This window comes from Notolepis coatsorum (assembly GCF_963971535.1).
Source record: "Notolepis coatsorum genome assembly, contig: SCAFFOLD_696, whole genome shotgun sequence".
Lineage (NCBI taxonomy): Eukaryota > Metazoa > Chordata > Actinopteri > Aulopiformes > Paralepididae > Notolepis > Notolepis coatsorum.
In genome coordinates this window covers 61,392-79,390 of record NW_028170157.1, presented here as the reverse complement: position 1 = coordinate 79,390, position 17,999 = coordinate 61,392, and the positions used below count along the sequence as shown (strand labels likewise).

Below are 17,999 nucleotides of genomic sequence, written 5' to 3'. Positions count from 1 at the left end.
AGAACAGAGACATAACAGAGACATAACAGAGACATAACAGAGATACATAACAGAGACATAACAGAGACAGAACAGAGACATAACAGAGACATAACAGAGACATAACAGAGATACATAACAGATACATAACAGATACATAACAGAGACATAACATGGACATAACAGAGACATAACAGAGACATAACAGAGACATAACAGAGACAGAACAGAGACATAACAGAGACATAACAGAGACAGAACAGAGATACATAACAGATACATAACAGATACATAACAGAGACATAACATGGACATAACAGAGACATAACAGAGACATAACAGATACATAACAGAGACATAACAGAGACATAACAGAGACATAACAGAGACAGAACAGAGACATTACAGAGACAGAACAGGGACATAACAGAGACATAACAGAGACATAACAGAGACAGATCAGGGACATAACAGAGACATAACAGAGACATAACAGAGACATAACAGGGACATAACAGAGACATAACAGAGACATAACAGAGACACAACAGAGACATAACAGAGACATAACAGGGACATAACAGAGACATAACAGAGACATAACAGAGACATAACAGAGACATAACAGAGACATAACAGAGAGACACAACAGAGACATAACAGAGACATAACAGAGACAGAACAGGGACATACAGAGACATAATAGGGACATAACAGAGACATAACAGAGACAGAACAGGGACATAACAGGGACATAACAGAGACATAACAGAGACATAACAGAGACATAACAGAGACATAACAGAGACAGAACAGAGACATAACAGAGACATAACAGAGACATAACAGAGACAGAACAGAGACATAACAGAGACATAACAGAGACACAACAGGGACATAACAGAGACATAACAGAGAGACACAACAGAGACATAACAGAGACATACAGAGACACAACAGGGACATAACAGAGACAGGGACATAGACAGTGGGTCCTGTGAGGTTTGTAACATCCACATTGTGTCTCGTTCATTCAGTGGTTCTGAGAGCTGGACGATATTGTGGGTGTGATGGTGATCTGGCCTGAGCAAAGCACCTGTACCAAGTACCTTCAGCATCACCCGTAACCCATCACCATAGCAACAAACAGCCTGGGGCTTTTGTATGACTACAGACATATAGCGTCTAAAACATCTTCACCATAGACAACATGAACAGAGTTAGAGAACTAAGTCAAAGAAAATGCTCTATCTCCCTGGTTACAATTATGTTGCTTAGCAACCAACTTGGCGTGCTTGGGGAGCTTGTTGGAATGCCTAGATAGATCAGAACGCCAATCTGACCAATCGGAGAGATCAGAACTCCAATCTGACCGATCGGAGAGATCAGAACTCCAATCTGACCAATCGGAGAGATCAGAACTCCAATCTGACCAATCGGAGAGATCAGAACTCCAATCTGACCAATCGGAGAGATCAGGATGCCAATCTGACCAATCGGAGAGATCAGAACTCCAATCTGACCAATCGGAGAGATCAGAACTCTAATCTGACCAATCGGAGAGATCAGAACTCCAATCTGACCAATGGGAGAGATCAGAACGCCAATCGCCGCACGGGTCACTCACTACAGAGTTTTCCTGGGTTCTGTTTCATTTCCAGTGCAGACGTGAGCACTAAATTGTTCTTTATTATACTTTTAAAGCAATAATTCTAAACATTGCATCTAATAACAATACTAATAATAATAATAATAATAATAATAATAATAATAATAATAATAATAATAATAATAATAATAATAATAATAATAATACACTTTATTTGTATAGCACCTCTCATACAAGAATTGCAAGAAGTGCTTCACAGCAGTAAAATAGACATAAAATGAATATAAAATAGACAGAATAAAAGCAGAGAGTAAGAAAAGGGTTGTGGGATATTGTGGATATCCTGAAGAAGAAGATTCTCAGTCAACCGAGGTTCAGTTAATAACAAGGTTTATTAACTGGACAGATAGAAATAAACATAGTACTGAGGCTGAGGCTCGCGCCCCAGGTGATCAGCTGAATGACCCAGGTAGCGACCAGGATTGTTGTCGGGAGGAGCCTTATATAGTTAAAAGGGGGGGATGTGGTCCCATTTGATAGGTCAAATGGGTGGGGGGGGGGGGGGGCACAGGATAGGGTAGAAAGGGGAGGGGAATGTCTTTACATGAGGGAGTTGGGGAATCATTATATTATTCCACAGGGTAAAGCAATGCAGGTAATAACAATAACGTCTAGTTAATGAATCAGCAGAATATCATCACACCTGTGGACTAGATTAGCCTGATGTGGAATAATAAAACACCTGTCTGTTTCACTACACCTGTGGACTAGATTAGCCTGATGTGGAATAATAAAACACCTGTCTGTTTCACTACACTTGTGGACTAGATTAGCCTGATGTGGAATAATAAAACACCTGTCTGTTTCACTACACTTGTGGACTAGATTAGCCTGATGTGGAATAATAAAACACCTGTCTGTTCCACCACACCGGTGGTGGTTTGTGTTTTGGGAGGAGACATGAGTCCCTGTAATGATGTGTCTCCACTAGTGTTGGAGGTGTTGTTGTCTGGTGCCACACCGGCACTGAATGAGACAAGGTGGAAACACAGGACAGCGTGGGGACCGTGTCGAGCCGTGTTCTGATTGGCTGTGTTCTGATTGGCTGGTGATGTGTGAACGAGGGGGAGGTCTTACCCGGGCTCCTTTAGCGGGCAGACACTGGCAGGTCGTACAGTCCCGCCCTCCGCAGATCTCTTGATCGTCGCCCTGGAAACCAAACACCCAGAATTACCGACGTGTCACTGTTACGTCAGAAGGTCAACAAACGTGCATGTATAAAATCAGCAGTCGCCCCTGAAGTAGAGACAATGTTCACGTTTGAGATCTTTCAAGGACCAGCAATCTGCCCGTGTGACCACGTTGAGCTTCCGTAGTGGACGGCTTCCTCTGTGGTGCACCTTTAATTAAAGATCCCCCGCCACTCAAACACTATTTAGTTTGCTCATCTTTGACTTAATAATAACTCCTGGTTGTTATTAGTACAGACCTTGTCTCCAGAGCATCTTTTTCACATTCTTACCCTGGAGAGGCAGAGCTTCTCTGCACTTCCGTGAAATCTGAGTTTCATATGTGATGTCACGAATAGGTCGAACCTATCACGGTCCAAATACGTGGTAACTGACACATCTAGCACCGGCGTCACAGAAAGCTGAGTAGGTCTTGACATGTCTTGGAAGAATAGAAGCTGCCAACTTGGAATTCCTGGTAAACATCCGTGGGTGCTTGTGTTCTATGTATTCATAGAACCTTGCATTCTCAATGAGGGCAAAGATGTAGATTTGGTCGAAAAAACATACTGTATGTAGATTATATTAGATTATATTATATTAGATTAGATTAGATTAGATTATGTTAGATTAGATTAGATTAAAATGTATTGTCATTATTAGGGGTGTAACGATGCATCGATTAATCGAAATGCATCGATTCTAATGTGACGATTCAACTGCATCGATTTGAAAATGTTAGAATCGATTATAATCTAAATTAATCAAAAAGAAAAAAGAAAAAAAAAATACTATACTCCATTCATTCTGAGTGAATCAGTTCCCCCAGCCACATTTGTGTATTCAAAATGTTTGGGGGAATTAACTGATAGAAAATGTATCGAAAATCAATCGAATCGAATCAAATCGAATCGTGGTGAAATGAAGAGATTTCATGATGCATTGAATCGTTGCCTGAATAATCGTAATCGAAATTAATCGTTGTGAGGTCGCATCGTTACACCCATAGTCATTATACAGCAGTACAGTACAACGCAAATAAGTTTGGCATCCAACCAGAGTGCAAATGTAACAGTAAAGTGCAACAGTAATATACAATGTACAGGTCATTAAACTGGGTATAACATATATAAATTAGTACTACTGAGTAATAGTGCTAATCAGATGTATGTACAGAGTTGTAGTGTTAATATCAAGTTCAAGTTTCTTTATTAGTTGTCATACAGAAGTACAGAATACTTTTATACAAAATGCTTCTTTCTGTTTCGCTCCAGAGACTGTGCTAGGCAAAAATAGATAAGTATGAAATAAGTATAGCAAGTATAAAATAGAAGTCAAGTACGTAGACAAAAATGTTCAGTATATACATATATACAATGCTCAATGTAGAGTAGAAGTAACCATACAATATACTATACAGTGCAAAGCAGAAATGGAATGAGGTACAATTTAGGTACAATTTACAGTAAGGTGTAATGATGTATGGGTTGTAGTGCAAATTATTTGCCAATAAATATAAAGTGTGCTTAGGTGTACAGTGATACAGGTATAAAGACACTATGGTAGTAAGTCATCCTGGTCAGCAGTAACTAGTAAGAGTAGGTAAGGGATATGTACAGATATAGATATAGTAACTAGTAAGAGTAGGTAAGGGATATGTACAGATATAGATATAGTAACTAGTAAGAGTAGGTAAGGGATATGTACAGATATAGATATAGTAACTAGTAAGAGTAGGTAAGGGATATGTACAGATATAGATATAGTAACTAGTAAGAGTAGGTCAGGGATATGTACAGATATAGATATAGTAACTAGTAAGAGTAGGTAAGGGATATGTACAGATATAGATATAGTAACTAGTAAGAGTAGGTCAGGGATATGTACAGATATAGATATAGTAACTAGTAAGAGTAGGTAAGGGATATGTACAGATATAGATATAGTAACTAGTATGAGTAGGTAAGGGATATGTACAGATATAGATATAGTAACTAGTAAGAGTAGGTAAGGGATATGTACAGATATAGATATAGTAACTAGTAGGAGTAGGTAAGGGATATGTACAGATATAGATATAGTAACTAGTAAGAGTAGGTAAGGGATATGTACAGATATAGATATAGTAACTAGTAGGAGTAGGTAAGGGATATGTACAGATATAGATATAGTAACTAGTAAGAGTAGATGAGGGATATGTACAGATATAGTAACTAGTAAGAGTAGGTCAGGGATATGTACAGATATAGATATAGTAACTAGTAAGAGTAGGTAAGGGATATGTACAGATATAGATATAGTAACTAGTAGGAGTAGGTAAGGGATATGTACAGATATAGATATAGTAACTAGTAAGAGTAGATGAGGGATATGTACAGATATAGTAACTAGTAAGAGTAGGTCAGGGATATGTACAGATATAGATATAGTAACTAGTAAGAGTAGGTCAGGGATATGTACAGATATAGATATAGTAACTAGTAAGAGTAGGTCAGGGATATGTACAGATATAGATATAGTAACTAGTAAGAGTAGGTAAGGGATATGTACAGATATAGATATAGTAACTAGTATGAGTAGGTAAGGGATATGTACAGATATAGATATAGTAACTAGTAAGAGTAGGTAAGGGATATGTACAGATATAGATATAGTAACTAGTAGGAGTAGGTAAGGGATATGTACAGATATAGATATAGTAACTAGTAAGAGTAGGTAAGGGATATGTACAGATATAGATATAGTAACTAGTAGGAGTAGGTAAGGGATATGTACAGATATAGATATAGTAACTAGTAAGAGTAGATGAGGGATATGTACAGATATAGTAACTAGTAAGAGTAGGTCAGGGATATGTACAGATATAGATATAGTAACTAGTAAGAGTAGGTAAGGGATATGTACAGATATAGATATAGTAACTAGTAGGAGTAGGTAAGGGATATGTACAGATATAGATATAGTAACTAGTAAGAGTAGATGAGGGATATGTACAGATATAGTAACTAGTAAGAGTAGGTCAGGGATATGTACAGATATAGATATAGTAACTAGTAAGAGTAGGTCAGGGATATGTACAGATATAGATATAGTAACTAGTAAGAGTAGGTAAGGGATATGTACAGATTATAGATATAGTAACTAGTAAGAGTAGGTAAGGGATATGTACAGATATAGATATAGTAACTAGTAAGAGTATAAGGGATATGTACAGATATAGATATAGTAACTAGTAAGAGTAGGTAAGGGATATGTACAGATATAGATATAGTAACTAGTAAGAGTAGGTAAGGGATATGTACAGATATAGATATAGTAACTAGTAGGAGTAGGTAAGGGATATGTACAGATATAGATATAGTAACTAGTAAGAGTAGGTAAGGGATATGTACAGATATAGATATCGTAACTAGTAGGAGTAGGTAAGGGATATGTACAGATATAGATATAGTAACTAGTAAGAGTAGGTAAGGGATATGTACAGATATAGATATAGTAACTAGTAAGAGTAGGTAAGGGATATGTACAGATATAGATATAGTAACTAGTAGGAGTAGGTAAGGGATATGTACAGATATAGATATAGTAACTAGTAGGAGTAGGTAAGGGATATGTACAGATATAGATATAGTAACTAGTAAGAGTAGGTAAGGGATATGTACAGATATAGATATAGTAACTAGTAGGAGTAGGTAAGGGATATGTACAGATATAGATATAGTAACTAGTAAGAGTAGGTAAGGGATATGTACAGATATAGATATAGTAACTAGTAGGAGTAGGTAAGGGATATGAACAACACAATAGGAGAGCCTCTTAATACAGTGCTATCGGTGTTCGTTAAACATTCTTACCGCAGCAGCTACAAAGGACCTTCTCAGTCGCTCAGTAGAGCATTGAGGCATCAGCAATCTGTTACTAAAAGAGCTTCGCAGAGCATCGAAAATACTAGACAATGGGTGGCCTACAAAAGATAAAATGGTGTTCAGTTTAGTCCTGGTTCGCTTGACTATGGTGATCTCCAGGGAATCAGGAGGAAGGCCAATCACTGAGCCAGCCTTTTCGATGATTTTATTTATACGGTTTTTGTGCGACACAGTGATGCTGCCCCCCCCAGCAGAGAACAGCGTTGAACAGGACACTAGCCAGGATACCTTGGTAAAATACGTAGAGAAGTGACCTGCTGATGTCGAAAGAACGAAGTTTTCTCAGATGAAAGAGCCGAGACTGGGCTTTTTTAAACACAGCATCTGTGTTCTGCTTCCAGTCCAGCTTACCGTCCAGGTGAACGCCAAGGTATTTATAGGACTGGACTATTTCAACCTCCTGCCCCCTAATGATGACAGGAGAGACATTCACCTTCTTCCTACTGAAGTTGATGACCAACTCCTTGGTTTTTTCAATGTTTAATTCCAAGAAGTTGGCATCGCACCAGTGGACAAATGAGTCAATCTCCTTTTTATAGGCTTGGTCATCACCTTTATTGATTAGACCGATCAGCGCTGTGTCGTCAGAAAATGTCTGCATATGGCACATGGCCTCACTGTGTCTGCAGTCCGCAGTATAGAGCACAAAGAGCAAGGGCGCCAAAACTGTTCCCTGGGGGGCTCCAGTTTCTGTCCAGATGACATCCGATACTATGTCATCCAGCCTGACAAACTGAGGTCGAGGAACAAGATATTTCGTGCACCAAGAGATGGTTGAGTTGTGCAGTTTAAACTGGATCATTTTATTTGCTAGGATATGTGGCTGGATAGTATTGAAAGCGCTAGAAAAATCAAAGAACATTACCCTAACAGAGCTGGCAGACGATTCAAGGTGGCTATACATTTGGTGCAACATAAAAATCAGTGCATCATCGACTCCTACACTCTTCCTATATGCAAATTGCAAGGGGTCTAAATAAGGTGCCACCTGCTCCCTAAGGTGGCCCAGCACAACCCTTTCAAAACATTTCATGATGTCTAGTGGTGAGAGCTGTGTTTGTATCAGGGTGGGTGTTACAAAGGGTCAGATTAAACCGAATATATATATTTATTGCCTGAGATCCCATGTATAATATTTGTATATCGTTTGATATCCCTTGTATATTCTTTGTACATATATACGGAATATCCCTTTAGCCTACAGACCATAATATTCGTTCTCCTATTGGAAGCGATCCCCTGGCGCCACTGCCTTACACCCTAGAGCTGACTTCAAAGGTACCGACGAGATATGTCTGTACATGCCCAGCTTCTGCCCATGAATACGGCTACCAAAATACGAATGGCACTATTTGTCCACGGTACATATAAATAGGGCGCAAGAAATGTAGAACTCCTCTTAGCCTCCTTAGTCCATTGTCCCGTTCAGTCTCGTTCAGTTCCAGTTATCCAAGCAACGTCTCACCCACTACGCAACGTGGGCAGAGCAGGGCTCGCATTGCCCCAAGATAGAGCCTCGTGTTATCCTAGTGCGTTTGTTTAACGCATCGTTCGCTATTTATTAGTAAACCTTCATTACGAGTCAAAGACCACGTGAAGTGAGTAATTGTGTGTCTACAATAGAGCACTTATTACCGCGTGCTAATAAGGATAGTAACGTCAAGTTCAACCGTGCACTACCACGCACCGGAGGATACCTATACCGCGCACCACGGAGGATTTACACCCCGCCAGCAGTGCCACTTTCCGGCAAGGATTATTATTCTTCATTGCTTTGACCAAGCTGCTGGAACAGAGAACCGTCTACCCCGCTACTGTGGGACCTACACCTGCCCGCGAGACCATCACTCCAGCCCGTCTCTGTCGTACCAGAGGCTCCACGGCTTTCACCTACGCGGCGCGCATCCTGGGACCAGGCTGCTTTTCCCCGCTGACTCAGGGAGTAAGACACCGTCTCCAGGTGCCTTGCTGGAGCTCCGTGAACCATTGACATTTCATAGAGCATTGCCCCCCTCTGCTGGCTTACAACTGGTAGTACACCCTTGCCCAGAATATCCCTAGATCTAATTACTTAATATTCGTTATTGATTTGCCTGCACATTCTTTGCCTTATAAGCGCAATCTAAGTAATGTAACAATATTCTTGATGTAATAAATATTCTAAATTAGTATTTGAGTGGAAACCTGTTATTGTGGAAGTGTTGTCATCTAAAATACCTTTGTACGGTATTGGCCAGTAATGTACAAGACGGTAGTGATTTAATGATATCAATACTTGATTAATACAGTCAGGGAATTGTACCCCTCAGTTAGAATTGGTCCTTCGATAGCCGGAGAATAATTAGCGTAATATTAATATAATATTAATATTGACATGGCCGATGACGAACACTCCACAAACGGTTCTCCTAAGCTAGATCGCCCGCAGCGCAGACGGCAGCCACCTCCCTATCTAGAGGCATACTCTGTCAGTCCAATACCTAGCTTTAAAGGGAAGTTAAACGCGGAAAAAGTAGAAAGTAAAATTATGTCTGACCTTAACAACCAGGTTACCCCGACCACAGAGGCCCTAGTGGGTGCTAATGTAACTGACCAAGCTCACGGTGGGGACCAGGAGGGAACTGACACGACTTTACCCCCAGACAATACCGAAGAAATAGCCCCCGATCAGCTCCGGGAGGAAGACAACCCAAAAGAGACGCGCACCCAGGAGACGGATCTCCTCGGTACGCAACAGGAGAACGGATCTCCAACAAGTACTGCCGGGAGCCGATCGCCCCGAACGGCGTCTTCCCCCAGCGAGGCGGACAAGATGCTGGCGCAGGCACTCATCGCCACCCTGGCAGCCTCCACCGAACGCGATCGACTTCAAGCGCAACAGACGCGCGAGCGCGAACATTTTGCAGGCGAGCGAGAGCGCTTCCAGGCGCAACAAAGGAGTGAAGACGACCGCATAAGACTGGAGACCAGACGCCTCCAGACAGAAGAGAACATTGAGAGAAGCCGCGCCGATGCACAGCACGCCGCCGCCAATGCACAGCGCGACGTCGCAAATGCACAGCTCCACGCCGCCCATGCCAGCGCCAATGCCCAGCGCGACGTCGCCAACGCACAGCGCGACGCTGCCCAGGCCAGCGCCAATGCGCAGCGCGACGCCGCCAATGCCCAGCGCGAAGCAGCGCGCGACGCAGCCCATGCCCGGCGCGAGGCAGAGCGCGACCGGCTGCAGGCGGAGCTGATGGACAAACTGGTTGCCATGGCGACACCCCCTCACTCCGCACGGAGCTCCCAGAGATCGTCAAGACATGGGTCTAGGACACATTCCCCTACCCGACGAAGCGACCCGGGACCCCGCCTACAGGAGGATCCTGTCCACGTCTCGGAACCCCCTCCCCGGCCGGTCCATACGAGACCCAGCAACCGGGAAGAACCGAACCATGCCGAGAGACTGAACAGAAGACTCCAGGTCCTAGCAGAGGAAGAGGAGGAGGAGGAGGAGGAGTGTCAAGCCGACCAGCAGCAACGTGCTCTGGCCCAGGAGGCCCAGTACAGCCCCGACCAGCAGCAACGTACTCAGGACCAGGAGGTCCAGTACAGCCCAGAAGTCAGCCCCGAGGCCCTGCGCTACAAACCCCCGACTCAACTCACGGGTGAGTTTGACGCACCGTCAGCCCCGAGGAACAGCACCTGGGTACCCGACCTTCGGTACCCACCAAGTACCAGCCCAAGACGACACGCAAGAGGAGACTCGCCTAGGAGGCCTCTCCCCCAACGCTCACCGATGTGCCAGTCATCCATGACATCATACATTGCCACGCCGTCATTTCCCGACTTCGCCTATGAGAGTCGAGCACAGTACACGGAGCTCCGGATGTGCCTAGAGACAATGATGGTGGATGTCGCTGATGAACGCCACAAGTATGCAATATTACTGAAGCACCTGAAAGTACCGCGAGCGCACAATATAGCGCTGGCCTATGCCACCTCTTCGACACCATACACAGCGGCCCTAGCGGCGCTGGACCAGAGATATGGACGTATATGGGATTACGTGATAGAAGAGATAAGGCATATTGACCGCTTACCCCCAGCAACAGACAATCGCTCACTAGACGACCTGTCAATCAAAGTGCAGTCCCTGGTAGGGATGCTGGGAGCGCAACGGGAAAAGGGCATGCATGAGCTATACGCCAACTCTAACGTCGAGAGGATTTTAGAGAAGCTGCCACCCGCAAGACAAGAGCGTTTTAGGCGGCAGAGAGACCACCGGGATCCTAACGGCCCCGAACCATCCCTCCTTGATCTAGCCGACTTCCTGGCGAGAGAAGTCAGCAGCTTACAACTGGATACGTTCGGGCGGAGCACGCCAAGCTCCAGAGAGGGACCCAGGAGAATAAACAATGGAAGAAGATCGGTGACTGTTATGCACCAAGCCGAATCAGTACCGCAGCACCAGAACCACAACACCCCCTCGACGAAAGAGGACCAGTGGAAGATTGAGTGCCAGTACTGTGAGGGAGAACATCGGCTCTATCAGTGCGAAGATTTCAAGAAGCTGACCACGGATGATGTGAGCCAGTGGGTCAAGGACCACCGCCGCTGCGCGCGCAGCCACCTAGCAGCTGAGTGCCGCTTGAAAAAGAAGTGCAGCAGGTGCGGTGGCACCCACCTGGAGGTCCTGCATGACATCAACAAGCGTCAGCCAGGACAACCGAGTGGGCCCGTCGCGGTGATGTACCAGAACCAAAGTTCCACCAGACCGCTCCCTGGTGTCCCGACTGCTACGGCAGACACTGGGAGTCAAGGTGCGACTCGTGCCATATAGAGTCTACGTCACCACCCGAGACAGGAGTGCTCCACATAGACCCCCAGCATAGCGGGACCCCCCGTGTGCTCCTCAAAGTGGTCAGGGTGCTCCTGAGCCACGAGGACAAAGTCATGGACACTTACGCCGTCCTTGATGACGGGTCAGAGAAGACCCTTCTGCTCGCGTCCGCTGCGGCCCAGCTGGGACTGCGGGGGAGCGAGAACCAAATGACGATTCGGACAATAAGAAGAGATTTAAAGACGATAAAGGGCGAGAATGTCTCCTTCACTATCGCAGCAAGCGGGCAGCCAGAGCGACGGTATAGGATTACAAACGCTTTCACCAGCCAAGAAATAGGACTATCACAGTACACCTACCCCATCCCACAGCTGATGGATAAATACGTGCACCTGCGTCAACTACCTATCCCGCTCATAGACGGTGCCACCCCGACCCTGCTGATAGGCTCCGACCATGCAGACCTCATCGTCCCGATAGACCGGGTCCATACCGGAACCCGAGGCTGTCCTGCAGCAGTCGAGACCCGCCTAGGGTGGACACTACAAGGCCCCCTCGCTAAATCTCTCAACCGAACAGCAGCCACTAGCTGCCTCCACTCCAGAGCGACAGAAGAAGACACCGGCCTCTCCCCCGTACAGCAGAGGCTATTGACATTAAGCGAGAGGCCCGTGGGGGAACCGTGGGTACCAGAGGGAGTTCGGAACTCCACCCCCCTCAGCTGCGCTTCAGACGTAGCTGACCTCGAACCCAGCACGCCAAAGTGCCCTTCCGGTGACAACAGTGTGTGTGTGTGTGGGTGTGTGTGTGTGTTTGGGACATAGCTCCGTGTCCCAAATAGCTGCAGCTACCATGTGTTGTCAAGTTATTGTTATAAGGACCCCAGTCCAAGCTACAACAGTCTGCATTCCCTTAACAATTGTTTGTATTTGGAGGGCGGCTACGTGGCGTAGTGAGCAAGGCGCTCGCCACGAATGACGGAGACGCTGGGCTTGCCTGTTCGAGCCCAGCGCTCCACATTGCTTTGAGTTTAGCTGGTCGTTCATACTAATACACATTGGCCGTATTAGGGGGTGGGAAACTGATGGGTGGAGATCGGGCGTTGTGGACAGCGACTCCTACAGGTCGGTTGGTGCGCCTGCGCAGTAGAATCAGGAAGTGTCGGGGGCAGCGTGAGCCTCCCACGCGTTACTCCTCGCCACTGAGAGATCGAGCTGCGCAGGTGAAAAGATGCGACTGCTGTTACCTCAAGTACCGGAGGGGACTTGTGCTATGTATGACTTAGTCCACATTGCAGCCGGCTTGTGGGAGGCAAGAAACAGCGTTCGTGACAGGGGAGTGTTGAATTGGATGATACAAAATTGGGATGGGAGAAAATATAGAAAATGGGAGAAAAAGTGGATAAAAAAAAAAACAATTGTTTGTATTGAGCCGTATTGTATTGTACCCATTATGCAATATGTTAAATAAAGTTTACATCCATTCATTCTGCTAGCATTACCACTGGCTAGCTATCAGACCCTGTTAGCTCAAAGCTCCTCTTTCAACTTAACAAGCATTAAACAAAATGGCCCAGTCATCTATTCACCTTTGTTTAATACACACAGCGTTGTCTCTAATGTTATCTAACTACTGATAGCTCCCGATATCATCAGTTTGGTGCTGGCTAACTAGCGTGAGCTAACGTTAGCTTCTAGCCACAATGCTATACTGTTAGAATGGCATATTCCATTGACGTTAGCATGCAGCTAACAATGTAGCTACCGATCTTTTTTTAGACTAAACTATCCGCTCTTGGTGGTCACTTGTGTTGATGTTAGTTTTGTTTCATCAACAAATGACAGGCAGAACACACAGTGAATGTATCCGTTTTGTTTATTGCACTTTTATTAGACTTTGCTGAAAAAGAAGTGCTGCACTGGCATTTGCTTTGCAGGCACATTCAAGTTCTGATTGGTTGAAATTGCCTTCATGTTTGCCACCTACTGCCACCTACTGCTTTGGCAGTGTACTACATCAGTGTGCTCAGGTGACAAAAACGAAAGTGTGACTCGAGGCTGCCATGTTGCGGCGAAACTCATCTGACAATGAAACGAAAATGAAACGAAAGGTGTAACCGGCGCCTAACACTGCCTGGGTTAGGGCTTCCATTCCCCCTGTACCTCAATGGGTGGAGCAAGGCACTAACACTGCCTGGGTTAGGGGTTCCAGGGTGGCGACTAGCCTCCGTAATTTACCAGCCAAAGAGTAAATCTACACGCCATTGGCGCTTGGCGGGTGCTTACTCTGTTCCCATCTACAAATCATATTATAGGTAGCCAATTGACGGAAAATCCGTCACGACTCCGAATCAAATTGACGGATATCCGTCTCAAGACGGAACGCTTTAATCCCTGCGCTCTAGACCTGAAGCTGCCGTCACGCTGACATACTTTGGTAGTGTGGCAGTGAAAGGGTTAACTAAAGAGACACTTAATGACACACACTTAATGACACACACACGCTGGACACAAACAATGCAGACAGATGCACAGCCGGCCTGAACCGAGCCTAAGCCTCGACCCCGTTGACCCCCGGCCTGGGACCTTTGTCCCCGCGACACGCGGTCAGTCTCACGGCTCAGACGGAGTGAGACACGGTGGTCCCCTGACACACACATACACAAATGCACATAGACAAATGCACAAACACACAAATAAACTCACACACACCAACATATCCTCTGTGAACCCCCCCGCCCCCCCCCCCCCCCCCCCCCCCCCCCCCCCCCAGCGCCTCTCTGAGGTCTAGACGGAGACAGTTTGGAATGTAAACATGGCGGAGAGAGAGAGAGACAAGAATCACAGTCAGAAATGTGTCCTATTGGCAACCAGTAGGGTGTGCAGAGTCTGTGTGTGTGTGTGTGTGTGTGTGTGTGTTTGCGTGAGTGTGTGCGTGCTACATCAGATAGCCTCAGTGACAATCACGCTAGGGCTGGGCGATATGGAAAAAATCATATCGCGATAACGATATGATAATTTTATTTTATTTCTCGATATCGATAATTATCGAATTGTTATAAATAATAAAAAAAAAAAAAAAAAAAACACATTTTTTTTTTTAAACAACATATGTATGTTTATTTTGCAGCAATTCTTTGTCATTGCCGCCATCTTTAGTGTTACATCCCCTCACACTCCAGTTCTCAGGCTGCAGCTGGTTTAAAAGCTAAAGTAAACCGGCTTCTCTGCTGGCTGTGGCTCCAGAGGAGTTGAACAGTTCTGGCTCTGCTAGTTTATTTTCGATCTTTTGGCGCTTTTTTGGTGGACAAACCACCGCACATGTGCACTGTGACTCGTGACTGGAGTCTAGTTCTGCTAGCACACATAGCCTACTGTGTACAGACGGTTTCAAAATGTATTTTAAATTAGAAAGCAAACAAAATAAATGGACAAGAGAAAAAGAAATCTGAATTTGGTCAGTATTGTCATTTGGACAAGCAAAGCCATTACTTTAAGTTGCAGGCAAGAAAGACAAGTCTGTCCACTGTCTCTGGTTTTAAAACTGCCCTGTTGCAGGTAAAAAAAAAAAAAAAAAAAATATATATATTCGATATCGATTATTAAAATATATCGCGATATTTATCGTTATCGTTATATCGCCCAGCCCTAAATCACGCTCCATTCTACCACTCAGGATCCCCCTCCGCTCCCCTCCACTAAAGACACCTGGACCAACCCTACCCCAACCCTCTGTCTCAGAACAGACCAACCCTACCCCAACCCTCTGTCTCAGAACAGACCAACCCTACCCCAACCCTCTGTCTCAGAACAGACCAACCCTACCCCAACCCTCTGTCTCAGAACAGACCAACCCTACCTTCAACCCTCTGTCTCAGAACAGACCAGACCTGATTCAACCCTCTGTCTCAGAACAGACCAACCCTACCCCAACCATCTGTCTCAGAACAGACCAGACCTGATTCAACCCTCTGTCTCAGAACAGACCAGACCTGATTCAACCCTCTGTCTCAGAACAGACCAACCCTACCCCAACCCTCTGTCTCAGAACAGACCAGACCTGATTCAACCCTCTGTCTCAGAACAGACCAGACCTGCTTCAACCCTCTGTCTCAGAACAGACCAGACCTGCTTCAACCCTCTGTCTCAGAACAGACCAGACCTGCTTCAACCCTCTGTCTCAGAACAGACCAGACCTGCTTCAACCCTCTGTCTCAGAACAGACCAGACCTGATTCAACCCTCTGTCTCAGAAGAGACCAGACCTGCTTCAACCCTCTGTCTCAGAACAGACCAACCCTACCTTCAACCCTCTGTCTCAGAACAGACCAACCCTACCTTCAACCCTCTGTCTCAGAACAGACCAACCCTACCTTCAACCCTCTGTCTCAGAACAGACCAACCCTACCCCAACCCTCTGTCTCAGAACAGACCAACCCTACCCCAACCCTCTGTCTCAGAACAGACCAACCCTACCCCAACCCTCTGTCTCAGAACAGACCAACCCTACCCCAACCCTCTGTCTCAGAACAGACCAACCCTACCTTCAACCCTCTGTCTCAGAACAGACCAGACCTGATTCAACCCTCTGTCTCAGAACAGACCAACCCTACCCCAACCCTCTGTCTCAGAACAGACCAGACCTGATTCAACCCTCTGTCTCAGAACAGACCAGACCTGATTCAACCCTCTGTCTCAGAACAGACCAACCCTACCCCAACCCTCTGTCTCAGAACAGACCAGACCTGATTCAACCCTCTGTCTCAGAACAGACCAGACCTGCTTCAACCCTCTGTCTCAGAACAGACCAGACCTGCTTCAACCCTCTGTCTCAGAACAGACCAGACCTGCTTCAACCCTCTGTCTCAGAACAGACCAGACCTGCTTCAACCCTCTGTCTCAGAACAGACCAGACCTGATTCAACCCTCTGTCTCAGAAGAGACCAGACCTGCTTCAACCCTCTGTCTCAGAACAGACCAACCCTACCTTCAACCCTCTGTCTCAGAACAGACCAACCCTACCTTCAACCCTCTGTCTCAGAACAGACCAACCCTACCTTCAACCCTCTGTCTCAGAACAGACCAACCCTACCTCCCTAACAGACAAACCCTAGCTTTAAAGCACAGCTCAATACCTATTTTTATAGCTTTTAGCTGATTTTAAAATCCCTGTTGTCATTTATGCTTTTTAGCTATTTTCTTAATCATGTTTTGCTATTTTCTTTGTGGTTTTAAACTCCTGCTTTTCTTTTCTTTACTTTGTTTTGATTTATTGTCAAATTTTGTGTTTAAATTTGTTTGCTCTGTTAAGCACTTTGAGCTGCATTCTATGTATGAAAGGTGGGTAACACTTTATAATAACATCAATTATAAGACCTTTATAAGGTATTTGTAGATAATGAACTAATCATGAACAAATCATTTATATACATTTGTAAATTATTATAAAATCATTTATAACTATATTTGTATAACATTTACAAATTAGTTCTACATTATTTATAACTCATTATCAACATTGTTTGTACTTGATTGTTCATCATTAAATAATGTTGTTAATGTGTAGTAAGACATTTGTAGATGCTTTGAAAAATGGATATGAAAAACAACTATACTGTACCGCCATTTATTTGTTCATGTTCAACAAATGATTTGTTAAGACATTCATAAAACATCTATACATCATTTGCAGATGCTATTGTGTGCCCTAATCTAAAGTGAAGCCTATTCATCATTAACAAATGTCTAATAGTTTGTTTGTTTATTTGTGGACTTTTATGAATACACACGAAGCAATTACCAGACTTGTCTTTTCATGTTTAACAAATGATTTGTTAAGACATTTATAAAACATCTATAATAATTTGCAGATGATATTGTGTGCCCTAATCTGAAGTGAAGCCTATTCATCATTAACAAATGTCTAATACAGTTAAGGTATGAGCAGGCTAAACACCTTTTTTGTTGGTAAATCTATTTCCATCATTTCCGACCTATAACTCTTATATGTTGTGTAGACGTACTTGATGGTGGGCACTAACGTTACATTTGAATTATGTGTTTGTTCCTAATGTTGCTCAGTATATTGCGGTATGTGATGATGACACAAGGGTAATAATTATTTGTATTTTCAGGCTGTATAGGCGCAGATACAGCCTGAAAATACAAATAATTATTACCCTTGTGTGTCATGTCATCATCACATACGCAATATACTGAGCTATACTATATCATGCTTCCATTCAACAGACGGCAACACACGTCGAAGTCAAGTCTCACTCGCGTGATACTTCCTCTGTCAATACCTGGCCAGGGTACTCCTGGGTCATAGTGCCCCCAAGTTACACTATATGTCATGCACAAAATTGCATTATCTATAGTCCTAATTCTGTCACTGTTTGATGTCACAAATAAGGGTGTATCCGAAAGCTGT

The 17,999-nt window shown here is 44.4% G+C and overlaps 1 long non-coding RNA gene across 1 annotated transcript in view; it reads right to left on the bottom strand.

Moving 5' to 3' along the window:
• Positions 1-2,724: 2,724 nt before the first annotated feature.
• The window catches only part of LOC311248597, a 44,406-nt gene continuing 29,131 nt past the window's right edge, over positions 2,725-17,999 (bottom strand). Inside the window, exon 4 of the long non-coding RNA XR_014620962.1 lies at positions 2,725-2,797. This is a non-coding gene — a long non-coding RNA (uncharacterized lncRNA). The remainder of the gene's footprint in view (positions 2,798-17,999) is intronic.